The sequence below is a fragment of the Chroicocephalus ridibundus genome, chromosome 1 (genome assembly GCF_963924245.1).
Source record: "Chroicocephalus ridibundus chromosome 1, bChrRid1.1, whole genome shotgun sequence".
Lineage (NCBI taxonomy): Eukaryota > Metazoa > Chordata > Aves > Charadriiformes > Laridae > Chroicocephalus > Chroicocephalus ridibundus.
Window position 1 is genome coordinate 177608089 of NC_086284.1, and position 10856 is coordinate 177618944.

The following is a 10856-nucleotide window of genomic DNA, read 5'->3' on the forward strand; positions in this document are numbered from 1 at the left end:
TTACCACCTCTGTTCTCAATTTGATATAGTTCATAGCATTTTCAAATTGGGATATTAGAAGGGAGGGGATTTTCTGTGTTTTCTGAGGGACTGATTATGGCTGGGACAGAGGAGTTCTTTATTTGCAGTCATAATTTCTGTTGTGGCTGAATCTATGGGTGGATTCATGCAGAAACACTGGATGTTTACACCGTAATCCAAATTATATAGTGTTTTTCTATCAAAACACTGCTTTAGTGTGAATCATACTTCTTGGATTCCACCTGTTGTCTAATCACTATGTTAGCAAATTGTAAATTTAAGTCTCAGCATGAGGGGGGACAGAAATCAATCTTTCTTCACTGACTTGTGTCATTATCTTGCTATTGACTGGTTTTGCATTTAACAATTTCCAGTTTCATTTCTGTTTCTTTTGAGAGTTCATGTAAGTGAGCACTACGTAGAACAATTTTTTTGCCCTATTGCTTTGAAGGCTGGAGGTTTTTCTCCCTCCCTGTCCCCAAATGTGACCTGGTGTGCTTTATTGTTAAAAGCATCAGTGACTATATGTACTTCTCTATCAACTGATGCTTTTTAATTAGATGTGGACTTTTAAGATTAAAACTTTTGTGCTATGCAGTCTTGAAGATATGCTCTCAATACACTGAAGTCCCCGTCATATTTTGAAAAGACCCTTAATGCTTTGGGAAATATCTGTGGGGCTCTAAATTGACATCTCCCACTGATAATTATGGAGTTGCCAAAGTTAGCTAATGTTCATGTAGCAGCAGCATGAAATTAAATATTTTTGTATGCTTCCACACCAGGGCTGGAATAGAAGTCTAGGGAGAAAATTTATCGTCAGTGCACTTGAATCATGAATCACGTAGGTTCCAGTAAACAAAGAGGGGGAAAAAAATTGCTTCGGTTGCCATTGGAATTTCAAAAAGAAGGAAAAAAAGCTCTAATTTTTCAAAGAGTATAATTAGTAACTATCCATATAATTATTTTTAAAATTAATAAACAAATTGGGGAAATTACTTGACGTGTTTCTTGAATATTTAAAGTATTGCTATATGTTTTTAAACCGAATTATTTGCTTTTCTGGTTAGAAAAATCTGTTGTGCACTCTTCCAAATTGCAAGGCTGTTTTGTTATTGCAGGCATACTGAAAGCGAGACAGCCTATGACTAAGCAAGAATAAATCAGCCCAATTTCCTTCTATCAATCCATTTTCTTCAAGCTGAAAACTCTTATCCTTTCGCTTGAAGGAAGCCATAGTGCTTCCCTGCTTCTCTCAATGACAAAGAAATATTATCTCAACAAGGGTCATTTAGTCCGGTGTATTTTTATTGGCCACTGCAGTGTCCCACTTCTACATCATGAAGATATGATGCCGTATAGCAGCCTAGAATGACAAGTGTGGTTAAAAGATATCAAGTGGTTTGATAAAAACAAGGAAAGATGAAGATGCTTGGAAAAAGGAAGACAAGAAGACAGGGAGACACCAGAGAGAAGTTAAGAGAGAAAACCCACCATAGTAATGAAAAAACTTCTGCCTAACTCAACTTAGTGTGCAAAAGAACAGTGTTCTTAGCGGACCCTGCTAAAATTTGAACCTGCTGCCTCCTGATTTGGCTTCTGGGATCAGGAGAAGCAATACCATTCAGAGACTTATGAAATCCAGCTGTTACTGTAGTTTGCTGGCCAAAAGCATCACAGACAGTATAGAGCTAAAGCAGGAGATGGGAACGGGTACAAAAAAGTTTGTTGAAGGGGTGAAAGCATGAAGGGACTTGAAGGGAGCAAAAGCTTGGGTTTATTTTTAAAGGTAAAATGTGGTTTCGTGAAGTAGGGAAAAAGGACTAATGTCCCAGGTAGGTCCCAAGCTAAAGTCTGGCATCCTGGCATCACTTGGTCTCCAGGAAAGCTCCCATGGTTAGCCAGGATACCTCCTCCCAGGTTCTTGTCTTCATGTCTTCTTCCTCTGCTCTCTCTCCGTAGCTAGACATCCTTGGCTGGTGCCACTGATAGTGCAGCTGCCTGCCTGAAGATGCTCATTCTTCACTTCTTTCAGCTTTGTAACTGAAATAGCCTGTCCTGAAACCATATCTATCCCTGAGAAGTAGGTCGCATTTTACCAGCATAATAGGAACAGAAATACATGAAACATGACTATCTATATTCTTATTAGCACCGTTACTTAGAAAAAAAGTCTTCATTTGCCAAAAGGAATCCAAGTGTGTAGTAATGTTGGAATTAAGCACTGAGGACATTCTCAGCAAGGATATTCTTTTTGGTCTCCGAAACTTAAGTGCTTCCGTGAATTATTTCCATAACATGTTCGTGGGAAATATTTACTTTATGTACAAAACACCTGTGAATTGCACCTCTCCAAACAATTAGGATGTTTAGTCATACAACAGTTACACACAAGTAACAAGACAGTGACAAGACTAATGGAGAAGGTTTTATCAAAATGACTACTCTATTGCTTGAAAGAGAGGAAATTATAGCAAAGGCTGCAAAGAAGAAAATTACATGTTGTCACCATTTATTTCACACAGGAGGAAAGTTGTACTTTTCCATGCTCAGTGTAGCAGCAAATTCAAAGAGAAGAGCCACATATAAACAGTGTATAATTCCAAAGCAAATAAAGCTACATTCTAAGCTTCAAGGAAAAATCCAAAATGCTGATTATACAGGACCTGGGATACAGAACAACAGTTCTCTTTGGCATGAGGAAAGCGTCCATTCAAGCACCACAAACCCACCCAAAAATCACCATGAAGGGTAAAGTAAACTTCAAGAATTATACAGGATCAAATGGTGCCACTGCAGCTCTATCTCTGGAAAGCTCTTTTTCTGTCAAAAAAGCAGAGTGAGTGTTCGCACCTTCAGGTTAGATGTTTAAGATACCTGTCGTATGTCTTAAAAAAAAGCTGTGTGTCAATGCACTTACCGTGCCCGCCTTTATGTGTAGAGCAAAGCAGGCCTTTTCTAAAGTCATAAATTACATGGTTTAATTGAAATCTGTTTTAAAATCAATTCTGTAAACTCAGTGCCTCTGAATTCATTGACGCAAATCTAATAGGAAAAAAACAGGTTTAAGATGATTAGAGAGACTGAACATAAAGACTGAACATAACCTTCTTTTTCTGTAGCCTGGGCAAATGCAGGTAGTTTGGATTTATTAAAGAGAAATCTAAGGCTAACTCTACAGAAGTTTGTTTTTCAAGGAGAGGGAGGATAACTGAACTTCCTGGAACAGTTTGCTCGCTCTCGCTCCTGTTTGCATCATGCCTCACTTAAGGTCATTTGCTCTCATGAGCATTAAATTCAGAAACAATTTCTTTTAAATTTCCATTTCAATGCATCGTGAATCACTTTCACTTAACAAGTGACACAGCTTAGAATCGCATGAAATTGCTTCCAAAAAGGAGCAAGACACCTTGGCAGATATTAACTCATTTAGAATTGCTTAAATCCTTCAGAAGAACCACTAAAATCTCAGACGCTCTGCTCAGCATCAAGTCCAGAGACTGGTATGAGCGTGAGAAGACCAAAGAGGGTCCTTGGCAGCTCTGATCTCATACAGCACAAAGGGGAAGACTTCTCACTTTCTTTGCTTCAGGTGTACTGCTTCCAGCATTCACTGTGTATCAAAACCACCTACAAACTCGTAAAAAGAAGACCTTTTTATTCATAACCTTACACTCCAAATATGCAGCCAGAGCCTTAGGGGATTTTTGTAGAGGTTTCTGATGCAGTCAACAGGCCTGTACCATGATTATATAGTTGGATGTTTAAAAATTTTTTTTGGCACTATCCTTCTACAAGTGTCCCTAGTGCTTACAACCTTACCTCATTTATCATCAGCAAAATCCTATACAGCATTCATTTATGGTTGTGACTATTCTGTGAGTGTGGTTTACAGGTAGGACAGTGTAGCTAATGATGCTCTTAGGACATTTCAGTACTGAAGGCACTGGGTACCTACAGTCCTTCCAAGACCACAACTTTTCACATCGTCTATTTTCTATAAGAAAAAAGTATGTAGAAATAAGAAAAATTTCTCCCCCTATATTATTTTGTTCTGTTAATGGCATACAGGGAAGAAATGTATCAAAAGAACTGAATTTCTATTTGTCCCCTTACCTATTCTCATTCAAGTCCAACTGCTATAAAGCCTTTAATATAGCACCTTCTTGCTCTTATTGATAATAGCAGTTTGCCTATCGACTTCATCAGGAGAAAAACAGGACTTGAGATGAAGTCATGTAGGCACCCACTGCATTTTTTAAAGTTTGGCAGCAGTGAAGTAAAGAGCATGCTTCTCTTCAATGTTACCAGGTCAGTACACTGAGGGTTTTTTAAGACCAACCTCAGCAATGACAATCTAATGGATACCAATTGCTAATAACATACATCTCTTCTGGTTCCTCTGTTCATACTTAACAGTGTTTCATTACAGATCTTAGAGCTTCATTAGTATACAGGACAAAAGTTGTTGTCACACTCCGTTTTGCTTTTCATTATTAAGGTAAATTAATGATGGTTCTTGAAATTTGTGAAGGATTGTCACTTCCAGTGGTCTAAACATATTAAGCTATCTTCTTGGGAGAAAACAATAAGGCTGCATCAGCAAGACTGACATTTATTCCAAACTCCTACTCTAAAATCTGTAGTTAACAAGGTCAAAAAGCTTTGGGTGAATTATGGGACAAGAATTCTTAAGATGATTTGCAGCAGGGATTTATTATGAAGCCAAAATTGTATTGTCAGGAGGAAGCAGATATGTAGTGAATATGAGCAAAAACCAGTCCATCTACTTCACATGCTGTCAAGTGTTAAAGGTAGGAATGATTCACAACTGTACAAATGTGCAATTCTGAAACTGTAGGAATTATTTCCTCTTGTGTCAACCTTTGAGAAGAAATAGCTTTGCACCTGGCTAAAGTGTGGAGATAACGAGGTTTTTCCCCTCTCTAAGATAGGAAAGTATTACCCTATGTTCAATTAAACTTACTTTGCAATGAATAGCTGAGATACATAAGAATAAATTTGCGGGAAATAGATCAGATCATGCATTTAAACTTTCCCACGAAGGGTTCCCTCTCTGAGATTTCCTTTGCTCTCTTCCAAGCCATGGAGGTTCCACAGACCTTTTTCTTTTTTCTTCTTCTTCCACACCACAGGTGTAGGAGGTCTTCTGTGTAACTACACATTCCCCTTGAAAAGCTGTTGCAGTATGCATCAGGAGTCAAGACAACACTCCAAGAGGCTAGAGGTCAGCATGGAAATGCACGGTTGAATGAAAAGCACATCCTGAACTCCCAAAAAAGAACTACTGAGGAAGCTACAAGGAGGCTCCTCTTCGCTGTAGACCTTTTCAGATCTTTGGCCTCGCGCTGCATGTGTAGTACAGACAACTATGATGCCAGCTCTAAGCGTGTTCCCTGTTTTTCTGTATTGTTATACTATCGCTAAATATCTAGTAATTCACTTGAAATACTTGGCAGCATACAGCAAAGCAAATTCTCTGAACGTCTTGCTTCACCATTTCACCAAAGCCCTGAAGAGAGAATCTGGGAAAGGAGGAGCCTGGTGTTCTGACCCTGCCAGGCAGGCATGGAGAGACTTGAGTCGTGTTTAAAAACCAATCTATATCCGATTAGTGAATGTTTGCCACAGCCCTGGAAGGTATATAATAGTCCTGTGGTATAATATAGTACTGTGTTGAGTTTTGGGTCCCTCACTACAGGAGAGAAGTGTCCAGAGAAGGGCAACAAAGCTGGTGAGGGGCTAGAGCACAGGTCTTATGAGGAGCGGCTGAGGCAACTGGGGTTGTTTAGCCTGGAGAAAAGAAGGCTGAGGGGAGACCTTCTCACTCTCTACAACTACCTGAAAGGAGGTTGTAGAGAGGTGGGAGTTGGTCTCTTCTGCCAGGTAACAGGCGATAGGACAAGAGGAAATGGCCTCAAGTTGCGCCAGGGGAGGTTTAGGATGGATATTAGGAAAAATTTCTTCACAGAAAGGTTTATCAAGCATTGGAACAGGCTGCCCAGGGAATTGGTTGAGTCACCATCCCTGGAGATATTTAAAAGACGTGTAGATGTGGTGCTGAGGGACATGGTTTAATGGTAACTCGGCAGTGTTAGGTTAATGGTTGGACTTGATGATCTTAAAGGTCTCTTCCAACCTAAACAATTCTATGATTCTATGATTATAAATATTGCTCTGTTTTACAGGAATCTGGGATGGAAGAGGACAAATTCTGCTATGCTATAAAAAATGCCTGATAAACTTAGCAAGCACTTAAAAATATATTCTTAGCAAGAAAAAAAAATGTTATATACAGATGTGTTTGTCTTGGTGGTATCTGGTGAATCTGGGAATCGAATTCAGTTAGAACGAGGATGTTGTGCTCTTCAGATGACAATACTGCCCTAAATATCATCTGAGAATACCCTGTGTTTCTTGTCACTGCTTAAGGCATCAGTCCAGAACACATTATTTCTTTGCACTCTTTGCTTTTATGATTTAGCAAAAAGAAACTTTTTTTTCTTTTCCTCTGAGTGGATGTCACTTGAATATAACCAGAACAGCCACAGCTGATTTTGAACATCTTGAAGGAACCTATTACACAAATAAAGTGCACTTTGGGGCTTCTATATTGATGAGTTAAAAGAAAGACGTTTTCAAATTGATGCATGCTTGGGAATGCTAATGAGCAGTCTTGGACATATGACTAAACAGCAACGTTAGAATGCTAGTGAGTAGTCCTCTTCCCCAGGCTGTGTCTGCCAAACAATAGCTAGAAATTTTATTTTAATCACAAAACCTTCTTCCTCTGTACATGGATTTCCTTCTCTTTCTTTTGTTTTCTTTTTCTTACTGGCCAAATAGGAGACTATACGGCCAAATATGATGTGCTATTTAGCACTGGCAAATGAAGGTGTCAGCATGGAAAAAATGATAGGGGAAGTTAAAGACATTTAAGAAATTAGAGAGAAGTAATTAAGAGCATGGAGATTTTTTGTTTCCTTTATTAAAGGAGCTTATATTGAACAAACAGTGAGAAATACATACATGAACCAAGAAGAAGACAGACGCTAAAGACAAAACTGCTGAGAGCACAACAAAGTTATAGTTTCTTGGTCCAGGGACCATCAAAAGGAAAAATCAGTATCATCCAAGGTTAAAAGTAACGTAAAACTCCTAAGTGGCCATAACTGTCCAAACAGGAAGGAATGATAGAGCAGTTAAATTACACTGAACATAAATTAAACACATTTGTCAATGAGTTCTAATGGCGAGATACAGGGACTTTTATGCAGGTGAAATCTCACGAAGAAGCAACTTCTCCTATATATTGACTAGGTTTGAATAATATCCTTTATATTAATGATTCTTTCAAAAGAGAATGTCACCTTGCATTTTTCCTACAATGGATAATATAATGAGACCCATCAGCTCTTCTAAAAATAATATTCATGTTTTTCGATCAAAAAATTATATCAACAAAGTGGTTCTTTAAATATTTTACGTAAACTTTTTCCAAATTTAGGTCTTTGTATACAAATATATACATTTTTTATATGACTGAATATGATTTTAAAGACCATTAAAGATTTACACAGTCAGCGTTCACTCCTGAAATCCATATTTTAACCATATTAAAAATGGTCATGTTCAACAGTCTGTTAAAAATGGTCATTTTGATGTATCTAACTTTATTGAAGTTGTCTTATGATGTCAGAACTGTTTGTGCTAGTCTCTTTACAATCCAAAAGACAAGTTCCTTCTGTCATCATCCCAATATTTTTTAAAAGAGATCTGACAGGCTTAAAAATTCTGCTTATCTAACTCCTGATTGAGAACAGAACCTCTGCACTGCCAGATAACCACTTATCTTCAAGCAACATAGTATTCTAAAAATTTAACAGGTTGCGGTTATTAATAATTGCATCTGCTGAAGCTGCAGCCCACAAAATACACTGTATTTTATTAGAAGATTGTGTCTTCCAGAAAGGTACTTTCTTGTTTAGGAACTGCTGTGTCATTGTTCAGCTATGAGAGCATACAGGTGCTGCACTCACCTACATCCATATCTGAGGCTTTCTACCAAACTACATGGGTTTTGTCTGATGATTCTGCTGGTTACTGAAGAAAAGAGAGGGTGAGCACAAGAAATGGCAAGGTAGGAAAGAGTTGCTCTTGAATTACTAAATACCATAGGAGTTCATTGGAATTACTATTTTAAAATCCAGTTGTCACAAGCTCCATGGTCGAGTAACGTTAAAGCTTAAGTATGGCTATATCCTGGCCATTATTATTTTTTAAATGTCTAATTCTCAATTTCAAAGCATCAGATGGGATGTATTTTCTTTGGCCATTGATGATGACTAATGCTAAAGGAAAGAGACTAGAAGTTTTAAATCATAAGACCTGAAATGATATTTAGGAACAGTAGAAAGTTCAGGTTTCACCCCTTTCAAAGGTCAAAAGGGAATAAATAAAAAAAAAGACAAGGCCCTGAACTTTTATTAAAGCAATAAGATCTTGCCTTTGTATGGTGTCTTTTGTCTGAGCACTGTACAAACATTAATAACATTAAAAGTTCTGGAAGCCTTGGAGTATCCATTTTTACAGATAGGAGGAAGGAAGGAATAGAAAAAGTCACAGTTTAAACTCTCAGCAGTCCCACTTAGATCAATCTTAGAGAGCATTGCTTAATTTATGGTATTACAGAAGAGTCAAACTTCCCAAAAAATTCACAGACAGGATGAATAATCCAGTACTAATGGCGCCAGATCTGGAGCTCCTGAAAGCGCACCCTTAAAAATTAACTGCCTTGCTCATAGTCACACATAGGCAGCAAGAGTAGCACTAGAAAGCTCTATTTAAATTTTTACCTCAGGATTTACACATAACAATGATTCAGCAGATAGCAACCAGCGGAACTGGTAATGTGCCCTTTGTATATACAAAGACAAGATCAATTTGCAGTTTGGGTTTAGTTTCTTTAGGGCAAAAATCAATCTTACTGCAGTTATGAATGGGCAACCTCTTTGAAGCCAGGTCAATTGAGACTTACCTAGACAAAGGGGAAGTCCACTAAGTCATATTTTGGCTTGCACTCTGTAAAATGTCAGTGCTTTAGTTCTCCTCTTTAACTGGTACACAGGGCTCCCTTGCAAACATCTTTTAAATCTAGTTCATGGTTGTATTTTCAGTTGCTAGAAAAAAGCTATATGTCTGTACCACGTGACAGAACATTGTGCAGGTATAATTCAGCTACACCAGAGCGTATATGTCCATCAGTATGAACATAAGAAACACTCAGTGCATCAGATCAGTGGTCTGTATAGCCCTCTGTTCTGTCTGGCACTAGGAAAAGTTATTTAGCGAGAGTGTGCAATTCTCTTGGTTGTCTCCCAGCATCCACAGTCATTGGATGGCCGTTGATAGAAGATACACCCATGACTATCCCCCTTTAGTATCTGTTTATGTATTTTTGACCACGAATTTATCAAATCCCTTCATGACCCTGATGATGCTATCTGCATCTACTGATTTTCTACTAGTTTCATTGAATACCATCTAGTTCTTGTACTGCAGGACTTGTTGAATCTGCCCTAATCTTACTCAGCACCACTCTCATGTTTTCATCATTTTTTTTCCTCTCCAAACTGAAAAGTCATAGCCTTTTTTGTCTCTTTATTTAGGCACCTGCTCCATCTCTCTTTAATCATTTTAGTTGCCCTTCTCTAGATCTTCTGTAGCTTCTTACCAGATCAATAAACACGCATTGCCAGGCTAAACTGATCAGCTCGGCCTGTGCTGGGTTGGGCATCCCTGCCCTTTTTTTGTCTGTGCTGTAGTCCTGCCACAGAAGCGTGATTTTACATCCACTGACGGCAACAGTAAGACTGCCCTACATTCCCATCCACTGTGATCAAAATAAGTACTGTAGCTCCCATTGTATGCAAAAAAGTTTTTTTTGTTTTTTCCTTTTAACTGAAAAGAGTAGAACAGGCAGCTATGTCATTATGCTTTTTTGCTTTTTAAATGGATTTGGAGACGCTGGCAATCTCCAGAAAAGCTTATTTTTACATCCTTTTGTGCCAAACTTCACAAAATTACTGCATGGCCATGCTTTGGCCCCGCACAAAGCAGCTTGTGCATTGTGATTGCCTGGATTCAATCAAGTTTTAAAATAAAACTTACAAATAAAATCCAAATTCTCAAGCTGCCTTTTGTATATCAAAGTAACAAGGTCCTTTTAATTTTTCAGTGTTCTTTAAAAACTGATGCCGCTAAAACTGTAAACATTTTCCATGTCCTACAAGTAGGAAAAGACACAGCAGTTTTATTAAACAAAATTATTAACCTAAAGAATTCAGAAGAAATTAGATGATTATTGACTTATTTGACTAAATAGGTGCTGCAACTCTGTTTCTGGGGCAACTGTATTAGTGACCTCGTTCTGTTACAGCTTTTACACCTCTGTTAGGCAAGTGGTAGACCATCTTGTCATTCAAAAGTCACAAATTCTTCCCCTCCTCTGCCCACTGACTCCTGTGTGACTATCAGCATGCTGCTGAGGTCACAGATTTTTCCAGCAAAACTCCATAGGAACGTCATAGGAAGCCCTTAAATAAAATTTTTAAGCTTATCCTTGTTTTCCCTAAGTCTACAATCTGGGCCTATAATGCAAGCATAGTATTACTATATGTATCTCCCCAAAGCATGGAAGACCTTCATGTCACTTAATTTCAGAGGTAAAAAATTTAGATATCTAGTGATCCAAACACCTTTCCGTTCAACCAGAATAGTAGGATGCCTTCAGCAAGCGTGTTGTCTGACCTATT

The 10856-nt window shown here is 38.2% G+C and overlaps 1 long non-coding RNA gene across 5 annotated transcripts in view; it reads left to right on the forward strand.

Moving 5' to 3' along the window:
* Positions 1-7520, forward strand: part of LOC134510066 (uncharacterized) — a 37818-nt gene extending 30298 nt beyond the window's left edge. For 3 of the 5 annotated variants that reach the window (XR_010069493.1, XR_010069492.1, XR_010069495.1), the window contains exon 7: positions 5178-7519. This is a non-coding gene — a long non-coding RNA (uncharacterized LOC134510066). Of the gene's footprint in view, positions 1-5177 lie in introns of all 5 variants that reach the window. The other 2 variants (XR_010069496.1, XR_010069494.1) reach the window with 2 other exon arrangements.
* The last annotated feature ends 3336 nt before the right edge of the window (positions 7521-10856 follow it).